The sequence below is a fragment of the Camelus ferus genome, chromosome 19 (genome assembly GCF_009834535.1).
Source record: "Camelus ferus isolate YT-003-E chromosome 19, BCGSAC_Cfer_1.0, whole genome shotgun sequence".
Taxonomy (NCBI): domain Eukaryota; kingdom Metazoa; phylum Chordata; class Mammalia; order Artiodactyla; family Camelidae; genus Camelus; species Camelus ferus.
In genome coordinates, this window is record NC_045714.1 from 4,027,916 (window position 1) to 4,044,856 (window position 16,941).

Below are 16,941 nucleotides of genomic sequence, written 5' to 3' on the forward strand. Positions count from 1 at the left end.
AAAAATGTCTCCAGACTTTGCCTAATGTCCCCAAGGGGCAAAATCGCTCCTGGGTGAGAACCCCTGCCAGAGCAGCACAAAGAAACAAATACAGTGACACTGAGGCTAAATTCCTTCTTGCCAAGGGCACTGAACATTTTCTTGCAAGGGAAGCAGGCCTCTTCACAGACAGAAGCCTCAAAAGAGAGCACAGTGAGGTTCAATGTTATTTATGGCCTGTTTGTGGACCCTGAAGACGAGGACCACAGGGTGCTGCCCCCCCAGGAACCATGCCTCAACCCAGGGAACAGGGCTGGGCGGGCCAGAGGGCTGGGCGGGCCAGAGGCCTGGCCCACGGCCTGGGCTCACAGGAAGTCTGGATGTTGTCTGGTCACCTGCAGAGAGACACCTGTGTGCAGGTGTCTAAAGCAGGGACACAAACTCAAATGCCTGCAGGGCCCAGGCTAAAGGAGTGAGTGAGTGAGTGATGCGGCCTGGATTCAGGGTCACAGGGAGGGGTGGGGTCTGAACCACACCAGAGATGCCATTTTCAAAACGAAAACATTCAATACACTTGAAACACTGAGCAGGCCAAACAAATCCCCGCTGGAGCTTGGCTGGGGAACTATTTGCCACCCTTCAAAGCTGCTTGATCTTTTCTGAGCGCCTACTATGTGCCAAGTGCTGTGTGGGCCAGGACTCTGTCCTCAAAGATTCTGTAGGGGAGACAGACAATTAACAAATGAAGATGAATTTCAGATGATCTTAAGTTCTTTGAAGGGAGTGGTCAGGGTGACAGGATAGAGAGTGAATCAGGGGAGGCCTCTAGGAGGCAACGTCTGGGCTAAGACCAGAAGGTGGGTGAGAAGCCAGCTGTGGGCGTAACACTTCCTAAGCAAAGGAAAAGGGAAGTGCAAAGGCCCTGTGGTGGGAATGAGCTGGGTGTTCTGAAGACCAGAATAAAGACCAGAATGGCAGGAGCAGGAGCGGCAGCCTGGCACAGATGGGGTGTGACATCACCTGCCCCCAGCCCACACCTTCCAGGCAGGCCACACCCGCTGCCCTTCCTGGGTGTTTAGGGGAAACAGGAATCAGATAAAGATCTTCCCACCTCTGCTCTTTGTTCTTTTGTCTTGGCTGTGGACAAAAGCTTCCCTGGCAGCAAGTTACAAAGTTATTTCTGCAAAAGGCCTTTGGCCAAAAGCAATAAAGTAGGACCTCAAAAGAGTCATTATTCACGCCTAATTGCAGGCTAGTTCTTGGTGTAGACAGCCTCTGCGGGGCTGACAATTCCACTCACACCCCCTCCCATTTTTTAAGCTCACACTTTCTCAGCACTGTTTACCCCCACAGAACCCTATTTAGGTTTCCAGAGATGGTAGTTTCCTTCGAGAAGAACATGAAAGGGATAAAAGGCTATTTTGACTGCCCGGTATTAATAATCCAATTATTTCTTCCCTCTCACCCCATCCACAGCGGTGCCCACCGTCCTCGCCCATCAGGCCCCTGCTATTAGCGCACGAGCTTCTCATTAACTCACCGTGGAAACGGCCGACGCGGACAACGATTTGAGAAGCCTGCATTCATGGGAGGGGGAGGGAGGCTGAAGCAACTTTTACTAAATAACCCGCTAAATTTAGAGACGTGAGTGGAGAGAATTGCGAATGACAGGTCCGCTTCCAACCCTGGTGTGCTGTGCTATCTAATTAGCAGCTGGAAATAGACTGTCACATGGGAGGAAAGCCAGGGTCAGAGGTGTTCTTTGAGCTGGCATCAGTTTCTGATGGGTGGTCTCCCCAGCGCTGGGGGACTCACTGGGTGTCACCAGGTGTGCTTTGTGTCCAGGTGTACGGTGGCTGGAAGAAAGGGAGAGAGGGCTGGGCCGCCCGTGCCCAGGGTGGGGCGGGGTCTGGGGAGGCAGGGGCACACCCACTGGGCCAGTGGTTCCCTCCTTACCCAGCATGCTCGCCCTTCCAGTGGGGTGACTGCTCCTGTGAGAAGGACATTAGCACAAAGCCCAGCTCCTCCGCTGGGCTGGGTGCTGGGAAGGGACAGGGACTGGTGATGGGGCAAAAGCAACCCTCTCTACTCCCACCTTTGATTTCGGCAAATGACAAACACATTTTGACCCCCTTGCCTTGACCTCTGAGCAAGCATCCCCAAACACCAGATTCAGATCCATAAAGCTGATGTCTGAGCCTCCTTTCTTGATCCTTTCATCCAAAAAGTATTTCCTGAGCCCTCAGGGAGTGCCAGGCCTTGTTCCAGACGCTGGGGATACAAACAAGGTCCCCACAACCATGGGGCTTACTTTTTAGCAAGAGGACAAAGGACAAACAAGTAAATTGAGGTAATTCCAGAGAGGCCATAAGTGCTATAAACTTAAACCAGAATGGTATTCTTGGCATTCTGAGGAGGTGACATCTGAGCTGAGACCTGACCGATAAGAAGGAGCCAGATTTATGATGCTACCAGGGTGGAGAGGTCCAGGTAGATGGAACAGGAAGTGCAAAGGTCCTGAGGTTGGAATAGGCTTTGAAGCAGCCAAGGAACAGAGAGGAGGCCAGTGTGACTGGGTGTAATGCCCTTCGAGGAGCAAGGAGGGAGACAGAAGTGCAGTCCAGGTGGTGACAAGGAATCTGGACTTTATAATAGGTGCCATGGGCCTCTGGAGGGAGGGTAAAGGAGCTACCAGCCCTGACAAGCCCTTTTGGGACTTTGCAGAAATCCCAGCAGAAGGCACCCCATCTAGCACCTATTCTCCCTGCTTCAGCAGTCGTCAACTTCAGCTGTGCAGTGGAATCATCTGGAAGCTGTTAGGAAGCCCTGCTCTACTCATCAGCATCTCCCCGTGCACATGGTGACAGGGCCCATCCTGGGCTCCTAGGACTGGCTCAGGCCCCTGTCCTCTAGGTCAGTTCCCTACAGGAAAGCGCCTTTCCTGAGGTGGCTGCACTAAGGCTTAAAAGAGGAGGTGGGCGGGGCAGGGTGGGGAGTAGACATGATGTAATCCATCAGCTCAGGAAGCCACGGAACCATACTATACTATATATAGGAAACCCTCAACGCTCCACACAAGAACTACTAGAGCTGATAAAAGAATTCGGCAAGGTAGCAGGATACAAGATTAACATACAGAAATCAGTAGGCATTTCTTTACACTGACAATGAAATATCAGAAAAGGACAGTAAAGAAACAATCCCTTTTAAAATTGCATCCCCCCCAAAAATACTTAGGAATAAATCTGACCAAGGAAATGAAAGACTTATCCGTGGAGAACCACAAAACATTGACTAAGGAAATTAAAGATGACTTAAAGAAATGGAAAGATATCCCATGTTCTTGGACTGGAAGAATTAATATTGTTAAAATGGCCATATCACCCAAAGCCATCTACAGGTTTAATGCTATCTCTATCAAATTACCCAGGATATTTTTTTCACAGAACTAGAACAAGTAATCCTAAAATTTATATGGAATCACAAAAGACCCAGAATTGCCAAAGCAATACTGAAGAAAAAGAATGAAGCTGGAGGAAGATCCCTCCTCCCAGACTTCAGACAATACTACAGAGCTACAGTAATCAAAACAGCATGGTATTGGTACAAAAACAGACATCTGGATCAATGGAACAGAATAGAGAGCCCAGAAATAAACCCAATGACTTACAGCCAATTAATCTTTGACAAAGGAGGCAAGAACATACAATGGAGTAAAGACAGTCTCTTCAGCAAATGGTGTTGGGAAAACTGGACAGCAGCATGTAAATCAATGAAGTTAGAACATTCTTCACACCACACACAAAAATAAACTCAAAATGGCTTAAAGACTAAACATAAGACAAGACACTATAAACCTCTTAGAAGAAAACATAGGCAAAACATTATGACATAAATCTTAACAATGTTCTCCTAGGGAAGTCTACCCAGGCAATAGAAATAAAAACAAAATTAAACAAATGGAACCTAATTAAACTTACAAGCTTTTGCACAGCAAAGGAAACCATAAGCAAAACAAAAAGACAACTTACAGAATGGGAGAAAATAATTGCAAAAGATGAGACTGATATGGGCTTAATTTCCAGAATATATAAACAGCTCATACAATTTAATAAGAAAAAAAAACCCAATCAAAAAAATGGGCAGAAGACCTAAACAAGCAATTCTCTAATTAAGACATCCAAAGGCCAACAGGCACATGAAAAAATGCTCAATATTGCTAATTATCAGAGAAATGCGAATCAAAACTACAATGAGGTACCATCTCACACCAGTCAGAATAGCCGCCATTCAGAAGTTCACAAACAATAAATGCTGGAGAGGCTGTGGAGAAAAGGGAAGCCTCCTACATTGTTGGTGGGAATGTAGTTTGGTACAGCCGTTATGGAAAACAGTATGGAGATTCCTCAAAAGACTGAAAACAGACTTACCATATGATCCAGCAATCCCACTCCTGGGCATAAATCCAGACGAAGTCTTAATTCAAAAAGATACATGCAGCCCAATGTTCATAGCAGCACTATTTACAGTAGCCAAAACATGGACACAACTTAAATGTCCATTGACAGATGACTAGATAAAGAAGCTGTGGTATATTTATACAATGGAATACTACTCAGCCATAAAAATAATAATAATGCTATTTGCAGCAACATGGATGGACCTGGAGATTGTTATTCCAAGTGAAGTAAGCCAGAAAGAGAAAGAAAAATACATATGATATCACTTATATGTGAAATCTAAAAAAGACATATGAACTTATTTACAAAACAGAAACATAGTCTCAGACATAGAGAACTAACTTGTGATTACCTGGGGGGGGGGAGGGGATAAATTGGGAGTTAGAGATTTGCAGATACTGATATATATAGAATAAACAAGTTCATGCTGTATATCGCAGGAAGCTATATTCAATATCTTGTAGTAACTTATGGTGAAAAAGACTATGAAACGAATACATGTATGTTCGTGTATGACTGAAGCACTGTGCTGTACACCAGAAACTGACACAACATTGTAAACTGACTATACTTCAATAAAATATATATACAAAAAACCCAATACTGTATTGTATATTTGAAAGATGCTAAGAGAGTAGATCTTAAAAGTTCTCATTACAAGAAAAAAAATTGTCACTATGTGTGGTGATGGCTATGTAACTAAATTTACCGGGGTAATCTTTTACAATGTGTACATCTATCAAATCACTATGTTGTACATCTAAAATAAATACGAGGAGGGTATGACTCGGTGGTGGAGTGCATGCTTAGCATGCATGACGTCCTAGGTTCAAGCTCCACTACTTCCATTTAAATAAATAAACAAAAATAAGTTTTTAAAAAATTAAAAAAATAAAATGAATACAATGTTATATGTCAATTATATCTCAACTTTTAAAAAGCTAAAAAGGACCCACAAAGAGGAGCAATAACACTATCTGCCTTTTGAAGCACTTTCCACATGCCCACGCACTGTTCTAGTGTTTCACGGTAACTCTAGGAGCCTGCTACTGCGATTATCCCCATTTTACAGAAGGTATCTGAGGCTCAGAGAGGTTAAGTGACTTGCCCAGCTCTACCCAGCTACTGAGTGGCCAACTGGGACTGGAACCAGGAATTCTGGTTCTGGAGTCCAGGCCCTTAACTATCATGACACATGGATTCTCAGGGATTTCTTATGTCCAATATTCTATACCGTCTTCATCTCCTGCCCAGGTGGAAGCCACTGATACCCAGATTAACCCAAGAACTCATAACCCCATTCACTGGAGAGGCTGGCCCACACCAACCACATGGGTTTATTTCACTGGCTGGACTGGGATGTTTTAGGAACATGTCAACAGGAGGTTGAGGAGCAGAAAGAAGAGCTGGGGGACAACTCTTGGGGCAGACACTGTGGGTGCCTCACTTTCTGGTCATTCCTTGGTCTATAGGACCCCAATTTTTTCAAGGGTGGGTCCTCCCCCACCTTGGCAACATGCCAGCATTAGTCTAAGCCAGTGGTTCTCAGAGGGGTCAAATTACCCCTCCAAGGGGGTACTCTCAAGAACCTGTGAGGTTTTGATTGTCACATGACTCGGGGGTGCTTCTGGCATCCAGTGGGGGTGCAGGGCTACTGGATAACTTGCAACACTCCACGTGGTGAGGAACTGCCCAATTTCAGTACAACTTTTTAATGTTGCACCAGACATTCACGTAGGTGAAGAAGCTTTCACAGTTGCCTGACCCCAGACATGAACTCCATTTCACACATCAATACAAAAGATGCTTTTGCAAGGTTCTATCCTATGCTGAATTTTCCGGGAATGCGACCACTAAGTAAACTGAGGGAAGACTGTAGTTTATTTCATTTGGAAATTTTGGTAAATTGTTCACTATTTTGGAAAATCACATTGCTTATGGCCACAGCACATGTGGTATCTGAGCTGCAAAACCAAACATTTGTATTCCACTGCAATTGTAGCTGTCAGATTTATGTCATCCTGAACTAGTGTAAGTATCTGACTGCTACGTTGCATCTTCTAATGCAGTTGTTCCTAAGCGTTCACAGGCTGTAACGCATATGTTTAATTATAAATCACTCTCCTTTTTAATTTTCCTTTAAATTACAGTCAGGGTACTTTACTGATTAAAATATATGTATAGATAGGTTGTATTATCTATGAATTTATTTCAGGAAAACCTGGCAAAATATATTTGCTATAAGAGAGTGTTTGATCTGTTAATTTGGAGAACCACTGAGCTAAGTCAAATGTGAAAAGCCCTTTGCCAGTGTTTAGCTTAGAGGTGAATACAAAACCCAACCTTATGCCAATGAGGCACAAAGCAAAGTCTGCAGGCGTTGGGGTGTTCTTAGAAAGATTTTGCTCTCTGATTAAAAGAGAGACATCAAAGAGTCCTGCTCTTTAATCCCATTTGTATGGGGATATGATGTCTGGAGCTGTGGCAGTCATCTTGAGATCATGAAGCAACAAAGATCAAAGACATGCTGAAGACAGAGGAATGGGCTAGGAAGATCCTGGGTCTTTGATGACATTACTGTACCAACAAATTGGCCCCTGGACCACCCTGCTTTGGACTTTTGTTATGTAAGAATTAAATGTTTCTACTGCATAAGCCACTCTCAGCCAGGAATTCTATCACTGCAGTGACTACATTTTCATCCACACTCAAATGATGAGGACTCCATGCCACTAAGCCTCTAGTAGGCTTTCCTGTTCTCTGAAATATCCAGGTAAATGGTCTGCTTTCAGAAGTCTGTGGACAGTGTCTGTCTGGAGAACAGGCCAGAAAAGCTGCTTTTGGATGACCTGATTTTCACCAGAGCATGAACATCTCCCTGAACTTCTGCGGCTCAAAACGATTGCCTTTTCTGGCTGCTGAGTTGGGTCCAGTCACCCGCTGGGGCCCTGATCTTGAGCTAATAAGAAAGGCTGCTGGCAACATTCCTCCCCGAACACATCTGGCTTCCACCTGGCCAAACACATCTTGGGCACTGCTCATGGTCCCCTGGGATGGCCCTGCCTGTCAACTCACACACACAAGACTCGCTCATAACAACTCTGAGTTTGGGATAGAACTTATCTAACCTTCAAGCAAGGCCCAGGTGTGCAAAGTAGTGGGTCCAGACCTTTTTTAAGATGCAGCTACATGTCAGATGTCAGGGCCACTGGGCCACGTGTGTTTTGGAATCATTAAGAGACTGTGGAGTCGGGGAGGGTATAGCTTAAGCATTAGAGCACATGCTTAGCAAGCATGAGGTCCTGGGTTCAATCCCCAATATCTCCATTAAAAAAAAACAAACCTAATAATAAATATACCTAACGAACTGTCCCCTTCCCCCCAAAAAAAAGGAAAAAAAAAGAAAGAAAGAAAGAAAGGAGAGACTGTGGAAAATTCAAACAGTGGCGGTTGCTGGTTAGAGAGAATTCCATGAAGCGTGGGTCTGGGCTGGAGGAGAAGCTCTGAAGACCACGCCAACAGCTGCTCTACCAGGGAGGCGTCGCGCTGCCTGCGAGACCCAGGATCCCATATGAACTTCAGCAACTTCCCAAGGGCATCTGTTGCAGTGATGACTACTCAGCTCTGTCTGCTAACCACTGAGCGATGAGAAGATGGACAGGGGGGAGGGGTGGCACTCAGCCTGAGCCTCTGGGAATTTCTCAGGAGCGTCATCAAGAGGTGAGTGTGTGGGATGTGCTAAAAATATTCATCAAATAGATGCACGACAGGCATTCGGGCAGGGGAGGAGGGAGGAAACCACACCAGAGAACAAAATGCATTCTCCCCAGATGATTGTGTCCAGTCCCCTAGCTTAAAATAACATGGATGCACTGAACACTCCCAAATTTCAGTTGCCAGCCCCAACCAGCTCCAGACTTGTGTATCCAGCACCCAGTAAGCTTTCCACCACCCAGGGCGAGAGTCATCTCAAACCCAACATTTCCACAGCTAAATTCTGGCTCATCCTCCCCGCTCCAAACCATCTCTCCTAGACTTCCCTATTTAGGAATCACTATACACAAAACTGTCCAGGCGTCTTTGACTCCTTGGTCCTACAGATTTTGGGGGCTGGATCACTCTTTGTTGTGGGGGGTGTTCTCACATTGGAGGATGTTTAACAGCATCCCTGGCTTCCACCCACTAGACAGCAGTAGCATCTCTCTCTAGCTGTGACGACCAAAAAATCTCCAGACATTGCTAAAGGCACCCCCTGGGTGGGAGGAAGCAGTTTTCCTTGGTCGAAAATGACAGCTCGTCCCTCATCCAGAGCATTGGCTCCGCTTCCAAAATATGTCTCCAATCCACCCATTTCACTCCACCTCCATTGCTACCACCACCACCATCCTGGCCACTATCAGCTCCCCATCCTCAGGTCCCAGCTTCCACTTGCAAAGCAGCCCTCTCATGGTAGCTGCTGAGGAGTTTTTAAAAACACATCATGTCATTTCCTGACTTAAAACTCCCCAACGATTTTCCATTTCATTGGAAACAAAATCTAGATTTCTCACCATGGCCCACATGTCTCACCACTGACCCCATCTCTCTCCTTCCCCTGCCTACTCATTACCCTCCACCCCACCGGACTTCTGTCTGTGTTTTAAACAGGGGACTTGGACAAGCCATTCCTCTCCATCTCCAGGCCTTTGCACTGGCTGCTCCCTCTACCTGGAATGCTCCTTCCCCAGATCTTCCCAAGGCCAGCTCACTCTCAAAATTTAGGTCACAGCACAAATGTCACATCCTCAGAGAGGCCGCCCCTGACCACCTGCCAAAAGCTGTCCGCCCCGCCCATCGTCTTCCATCCTATCACTATCTTGTTCCCACCGCAGAGCTGGCCGCTTTCAGAAAGAGCCTCGGACTTGTTTGCTTGAGGATTATCTGCTTTTCACCCTCTGGGGTATAAATTCCATGAGAGCAGGGGTCTCTTTTGTTCATCCTAATGTCCAACAGAGTGCCTGGCCCACAGTAGCTACTCAGTAGACACATGTGCACTGACAAGTAAAAGGAATGCCCTCTTAACCTGTATAGCAGTTTCCAGAACCCCTTTACATGTCTGATCTCCCTTAGACCATTTCCTCTGCCTTTCTGCAGCCCCTGCATCAGATTAGAGGGTCCTCTTTCCACCTCTCTGCTGATGTGGAACATACACACACACACACACACACACACACACACACACACGGAACTCTGGTCCCCTTCCAGCAGCCAGGGCCCCCCTTGGGAGTTTGATTCAGCAGGGCCTGGAATTTGAGCTTTTTAATAGATACCTCCAGATGATGCACACGGTGGAAGGCTGGGCAAACACTGCTCCTGGCCACCAGAAAATGCAGAATCAAGGCCAGGTAGCACACGGTGGACACTCAGGTAGAAAAGTCCGGCCTCCAGTGCCTGCTGACCTCAGTGGAGGGGGCAGTGGGGGAGGCTGCCCACCCAGTAGCTAGCTGTTTCCATGGTCCCCACCTTGACCAAAATGGAAGCAGGTCCATCTGGCCATCATCTCTTACACTTGTGTCCCCCTTATCATAGACATTGGCCGTCTGCCTCCCCAGAAACCAGGTTTCCTTTCACTGGTGTCCTTGGGGCTAAGCCCCTCTGCCCCCAGCTCCAGGGTGGGCCCTGGGAGCCTGGCCTAAGCCCATTATCAGCAACTCATTTCCATGGCCAGTCACTGCCTTGGAGTGAGCATGACACAAAATGGTCTAATCAGGACAAAGAAGTTGTGTGTGTGTGTGTGTGTGTGTGTGTGTGTCTGTATACACACACAATGGAATACTACTCAGCCATAAAAAATAATAAAATAATGCCATTTGCAGTAACATGGATGCACCAGGAGACTGTCATACTCAGGTGAAGCAAGCCAAAAGAAAGAAAAATACCATATGGTATCACTTATATGTGGAATCTAAAAAAATGAGACAAATGAACTTATTTACAAACAGAAAGAGACTCAGAGACATAGAAAACAAACTCAGGGTTACAAGAGGGAAAACATGGGGTAGAGGGATAAATTGGGAGTTTGGGATTTGTAGAAATGAGCTACTATATATGGAATAGATCCTACTGTATAGCACAGGGAACTATATTCAATAACTTATAATAGCCTATAAGGAAAAAGAATATGAAAAGGAATATATATAAACATGTACAACTGAATCACTGTGCTGTACACCAGCAATGAACATGTTGTAATCAACTATACTTCAATAAAAAACAAAACAAAACAAACAGTCCCATCAGAGGGAGGCTTGGGGCTTGGGAGGGCATTACCGGAAAAGAAGCTTGTTCTTCTTGGGTGGGCTTGAACCAGAGAGGATGAGGGGACAGCTCTTGAGCTCAGCACCTTAACCATGAGAACAGCCAATGTTTACCGAGGGTCTGCCTGGGTCAGACACGGTGCCAAGCACTTGATGTGGACGATCTCATTTTATCCTTTCCTACTAGCCAGGAGATAGGAGCTGTGACCGTCATCATCTGCCAGACTACAATACTGAGGAATAGAGAGGTTAAGTAATGGGCCATGGATCTCACAGCCGGGCAGGTAGCCAGGCAGCCCAGCTCTCCTGACCTCAGTGCCCGAGCCCGCCCACCTGGCTCTTGTTGCTGGAGAAAGAAACCAGCCCTGTGGAAGGAAGAACAGAGATGGAGAGGGACGGATTCTAAGGTCAAAATCTGAGCCCTGACTCCAGCTGTGCCTGAAGCTGTTGCCTTAGCGTTTTCTGGTCATAAAAGCCAGTAAGTCCCCACCTCTTCTCCTTAGATTGGTCTGAAGTTTTTTTCTCCCTCTCTGTTGCTTACAAGAGAAAAGGTCTTGATTCCTTCACAGTCTTTCTAGGAAAATATCCCTAACCGATAATCCACTTGCAACTTGCCCACAGCAGCTGCCCAGTAAATACGGGCAGATGTGGGTGAAGATGGCTCCGGCTTCCCACCCATTAACCCGCTGGGTCTGTAACCCTGACACCCACCTGCGGCCAGCCCAACGCCACCTCCCCTCTCTGCTCCGAGTGAGGCCTGGTTCCCTAGCAACCACCCCAATTAGGCAATCACGCCATTTATCAGGATGCCAATTAATTATAATGATCTTAATGATCTTCCAATTAGGTAGCGTCTTGAATCCGAATCAGGGGCACTGCAGATTCCCCACCCAAAGCCCATCACAAGAAGGCTCATGGAAGGCAGGCCTGGGTAAGGCCTCCCTCGCCTGCAGGCTGGCCTTCAGAGGAGGTCCCACCTTCCACTTCCACTGGCCACACAGGGCCCAGGCCAGAAACAAAGGGCCCTGGCCTGGGCCACCCTTCCCGGGACAGGATGATGCGACTCCATTACCAACCACAAGAGGGCCGCACCTCTAGGAGAATTTTAACCCTCTCTCCACTGTGTGCTCAGGGGGGCACAAACCCGCACCTCAGATCTCATGGCTGTTTCCCCTCAGCCCCACCTAACAGTTCCCTTTGCATCCTGACTAGGGGAGTGTGTACTTGCAGGGAGAAAGAGACCTTGCCAGGCAATCACGTATTTTCCTCAGGGCAACTCCCACCCCCCCAAACCAAAATACAAACCCCAGACTCCCCTCAAACGGTGGAGGTTTTTGGAAAGAAGAGGGATTACTGAGGGGCTTCTGCCTTTCAAAGCTGGATTGCCTAACTGCATTTTCTGCTGCTGTGCATGTTTCTTCTACACATGGAAAAAAAGGCCAAGGTCAAGAAGGGAGGAGAGGACAGAGGGTCAGAGTGGACCCCAGAGCCTTAGGGCCCTTCCAGTCCTGGCTCTACCACTGACCAACTGTCAGAAGGTCACGATTCTCTTAGTGCCTTAGTTTCCTCGTCTTTAACATGATGACAATCACAGGACCTACTTCAGAGGTTTCGTGTGGATTAAATGAGTTATTATGCATAAGGATTTGTAACAGTGTGTGGCCCGTCAAACACTACATAAGTGTTATCTGTCATCTACAGTCTAGACAAAGTTCTTTCTTTCAACTACAAGCTGGTCATGCTGATATTCTTCAGGGCAAGGCTTTTGGTCTCTTTGTGGTGGGAGGAAGTCAAAGAACAAATTAGATGGAGTTGGGTGACATTCCAGGTCTGGCTAACTCAGGAGACCAGAAGCTGCCTTCTTGAGGCAGGTGCAAACAGATAAATGGAACACATCCAGGGAAAGGAAGAGGGACAAGTGATTCCCAAATCCAAAGGATGGACTTCAAGCATCAGGATGTGCAACCAGACACCAACTAAGTCCTCGGGATGGCAACTGAATGGAGTTGTTGGGTGGGGACACACACATGCCTGTTTGTATGTGCACAGCCTCACACACAGCCACACTGTCCTTCCTCACGCCGAAGCTTTTTACAATCAACTCATCAGTCAGCTCTTAAGTCTGAAAACTTAACATGTTATTAAGGTTTCAGAAAAAGCCATAAATTCAAATTTCAAAAACCCAGTAAATATACACAAAGCCCAAAGCCCAAAGCCACAATGACTCTCAGCCACAGCAGCTATGCCAACATCATGCACTTACGTCCATAAACTTGGCCCAAAGAAGACCCTTCACATGAAAATGTCCAACTGCCTATCAGCCAAGCTGCCACCATCTCCCCTCGGTTGCTAATTGGAACACTAAGTCACACACCTGGACAGGCTTTTGTGATGAGTTTCCTCTACTCCACGCGTGGGAGGACCTCTCTTACAGGGTGAGGTGTCTTCAGTCTGTCCTCCCCACCCTCTTTCTATATGGGGTGAGTGGATTTAATTTAATTAACCCCCCCTCTGGTGGTTCTGTAATGGGTAGTGGAGGTGTAGTAAGAAATCCCCTTCGCTATTAACTACAAGATGCGGAGTAACTCTTCCTGCTCTGGGGAGAGACACCGGGTGTCCTCTAGGGAAAGTCCGCCCTCCCTGCGTCTCTGTCCCCCAGAGAACCCGCTCATGAGCAGCCTCCCTTCTCTGCCCCAAAGGGAGGGCAGGCGGCACTGTGGGAAAGCGGGCAGGGGACAGATGGAGGGGCGCGCGGGCGGGTGTCCCGACATGCACAGATGTGCAAATACCCAGATTCAGACGTAAGCTGAATGTAATTACTTGGTTAATTAAATATTGACTTTTAACTCAAAAAGTGATTACAACAAGCTGCAGGAAGACTGTCCAGAGAGGAGAGGGGGCAGGGAATGATTTAGAACTTTCAGGAAGGGGAAGAGGAGAAAGGGATGGTCAAAATGAATGTCTGGGCTCGTCCTACTGTGTGCGGGGGGGCCGTGGTCTTCGTCTCTAGACCTGGAATTGCAGACAGAGTTCATTGTGCAAAACTAGGATTTCCAGGTGCCTCCTTACATTTTTCCACCCTTAGACCGCATCTCTTTTCCCAGCTGCCCTCAAAGTGAACTGAGAGCTTCTGGTGCTCAGGAACTCGATACTATTCATTGCCTTTCTCTGGAACGTAACGCGGTGCCGGGCACCAGGAGGTGCTCCATAAATGTTTGTGGAACGAATGAATGAACTACTATAAAGAACACTGGAGAAAAAAGAAAGTGCACTCTTAGAAATCGCTGCAGCTTCACTGTCAGACTTCTGAAATCCTCGGGAGCCCGGGGAGGGGAGCATCTCTCTACAAGTGAATGAGAACTGGTTCTGTCTAACCCGGCCTGGGAGGAAGTTCGTCTTTTTAATCCCATTTGCCCTTTCGGTATCTTTGAGTTCCCACTCTGAAGATTCGGTCCACCGCTTTCCCGTGTTCTGCCTGGACAAACCCCACGTGGTCTGGCTTTCAGCCGGTCCGCTGAGTCTAAACTCAAAGGGGTCAAGGAGGCCATCCCCCTGCGGCCCGGGTCCACGAGCGCTGCCCCCGGGGGCCTCCAGGGCTCCGCGTGGCGCGTCGGCGGGTCAGGGGAGCGGTGGGAAGTCTTCGCCCGCTCGCCCAGCCCGCCAGCGGGGTCAAAAGGGTCATCCTCCCGCGGCCCGCCGGCGCCAGAGCCACCCTGCAGCCCGCCGGGTCCCACCTCCGCGCTCTGCGCTGGGGCCGGAGCCGGGCGGTCGGGACCCGCCCGGGCTCACCTGGGCGGCGCTCGCGGCCGCGCTCACCCGGGCCGGCTCCGGCCGCGGGGAGCCCCCGCCCCGCCCACCTGGCCCCCGCGCCCCACTCACCAGGGCGCACGGCCCGGGCGACCTCACCCGGCGCGGGGCGCTGCCGCCTCTGCCGCAGCCCAGCCGGGCCGCAGGGCGCAGGGGACTCCGCGCCGCTGCTGCTGCCGCCGCCGCCGCCGCCGCCGCTGCTGCATCCCCGGCGAGTGCTGCTGCTGCTCCTCCTTCCCTCCCTCCGCCTCCTCCCGCCTCTCCGCCCTCGGGCTCCGCCGCCGCCGCCGCCCCCGGCCCCCGCCCCGGCGCGCCGCCCTCGCCAAAGTCCGGGTCCGCGCCCCGCCCGAGCCGCTCTCGCATCGCCCCAGCCCCTTGGCACCGCGCGGCCCGGCCGCCCGCCCGCCTGCCTGCCGGCCGCCGGCCTCCGCGCGGGGGAGGCGAGCGCGCGCCGGGGCGGGGAGCGGCGGGAGGGGAGCCGCGGGCGGCGGGGGCCCGGGGGCTCGGCTCCCCGCCGCGGCGCCCTCCCCGCGCCCCCGGCGCGCGAGCACTTTACCTCTGGCTCGAAGGACGGGCGGTCCGGCAGGCCCGGCCCTGCAGCTCCCAGAGCCCGGCCCTGGCTCCGAAGTCCGGCCCCGGACGGGGCAGTGGCGGAGAGCGTGGGTCCGGGCAGCACTCCGCCTCCCGATGCCTCGGGACCCCGCTGGCCGCGCTCCCGGCGCCGAGCGCGCACCCTCTCCGGGACACAGACGCACACACACCCGACACACTCGCTCCCGCTCGCCCTCGGCGGAGAGTTGAAACAGCTGTGGGATTCACCCAGGAGCTAGAAATGAGGGAGGGACGCGGGCCAGAGCTGTGCGTGCGTGCGTGTGTGTGTGTGTGTGTGTAATACACACACACCAGGGGGGCATCTCTAATAAATCAAATATCGCAATAAAGTCAGGAGGGCCATCGATCAGGTCCACTTGGCTGGAAACGGAGAGGAAGAATCCTTGCCTCTTTTCCGCTTTCTTTTCCTTCTCCTCTCGGATGGAAGGAGCCAAGTGTTCCGTGGGGCGTGCAACAGTCCTGGCCGGGCGCTCCCCTCCTAATGAAAGGTTAATAAATATTTTCTTTTATCTGCTTTCACGGGACCTCGACCTGGTTTCCAAACACCCTACCGCCTTCGCTGAATGCCCAGCTCTCTCCTCTAACCATACACATTTCTCTTTGGAGACGCGGGCTGGAGTCGGGACCCGAGGCTAGATCGCAGGGTGAACTGCCCAAGCGCCCGGGAAGCTCCTTGAGACATTAACTTGAGCTCACGTGAAAATAGCTGCCTTGCTCAGAAATGGTCCAGGAATAAGAAAGGAGAAACTGGCTTCCTCTGAAAGGGGAGGAACTCGACTCAAGGTGGTGCTGTCTACCGCGCTTTCCGCTGTCTCCAGCGTCACAGAAGAGGCTGGAGGGGGACAGGGCTGAAGGGTGGGCAATGCGCGGGCAGAGAACCAACTAGTAGCTGCAGAAAACAAAGCTAAATTGCTAAGGGCAAACCGATTCAGCTGTAGCTAAGTGTACTCGCAGGCAACAGCAGCTGATTTAAACCTAGTAACGCTCTTACAAGGTATTATACCTGTAGTACAGATGTGGAGACCAAGTCACAGAGAGGTTAAAGTAACTGACTCAAGGTCACACAACTGTAAGTGGTGGACCCAGGATTTGAACGCAAGATGCTTGGCTCCAGAGTTGTTTTTAAATCCCAGGCCATCGTCAACTTTGTAATACAGCACCTCCTTTCTCTGCTGTAGTCATCTTTCATGATAGCTGGGGTTGTCATATTTAGCAAATAAAAATACAGAAGGTCCATGAGGATATACTTATACTAAAAAAAATTTCTTCGTTGTTTATCTGAAATTTAAATTGGCTGTCCTGACACAGCTGGGGGCTTTAGGCTCTCTGCGCCATAACCTCTCTTAGCTACCCCAGATCAGCTTACAGTCTAAGTAAATCAGAAAAACCTGGAACGTGTTTTTCCAAATCAGATTCTGCTGCACACCTTTTGGGACCACTGAAGTTGCTGATCTTCTGCCCTCTTTTTGCCTTGGAACAAAATGTGGAGCTTACCTCTTCACCATCACCGACGAAAAATAGCGGGGACCTCCCAACTCCTTCTGTCTCATCTTTGCGGAAGGGACACATTTGTTGCAGAGTCTCTAGTCCCGTGCTGTTTGGGAGGGGTATAAAGCCGGCTATGTGTGTAATTTAAAATTTTCTAGTAGCTGCATTAAAACAATAAAAAGAAACAGGTGAAATTAACTTTAATAATATGGCTTACTTAACCTAGTATATCCAAAATATTATCACGTCAACATGCAATCTATGTACAAATTAGGAATGAGATATCTTACATTCTTTTT

General features: G+C 49.2%; 1 protein-coding gene across 4 annotated transcripts in view; it reads right to left on the reverse strand.

Annotated features, from left to right (window-relative positions):
• SULF2 (sulfatase 2) overlaps positions 1 to 15,335 on the reverse strand; it is a 109,685-nt gene extending 94,350 nt beyond the window's left edge. For 3 of the 4 annotated variants that reach the window (XM_032461327.1, XM_032461326.1, XM_032461322.1), the window contains exon 1: positions 14,615 to 14,780. The gene's annotated coding sequence lies outside the window, so the exon portion shown is untranslated. Of the gene's footprint in view, positions 1 to 14,614; positions 14,781 to 15,098 lie in introns of those variants that run through there. The other variant, XM_032461324.1, reaches the window with a different exon arrangement.
• Positions 15,336 to 16,941: the final 1,606 nt, after the last annotated feature.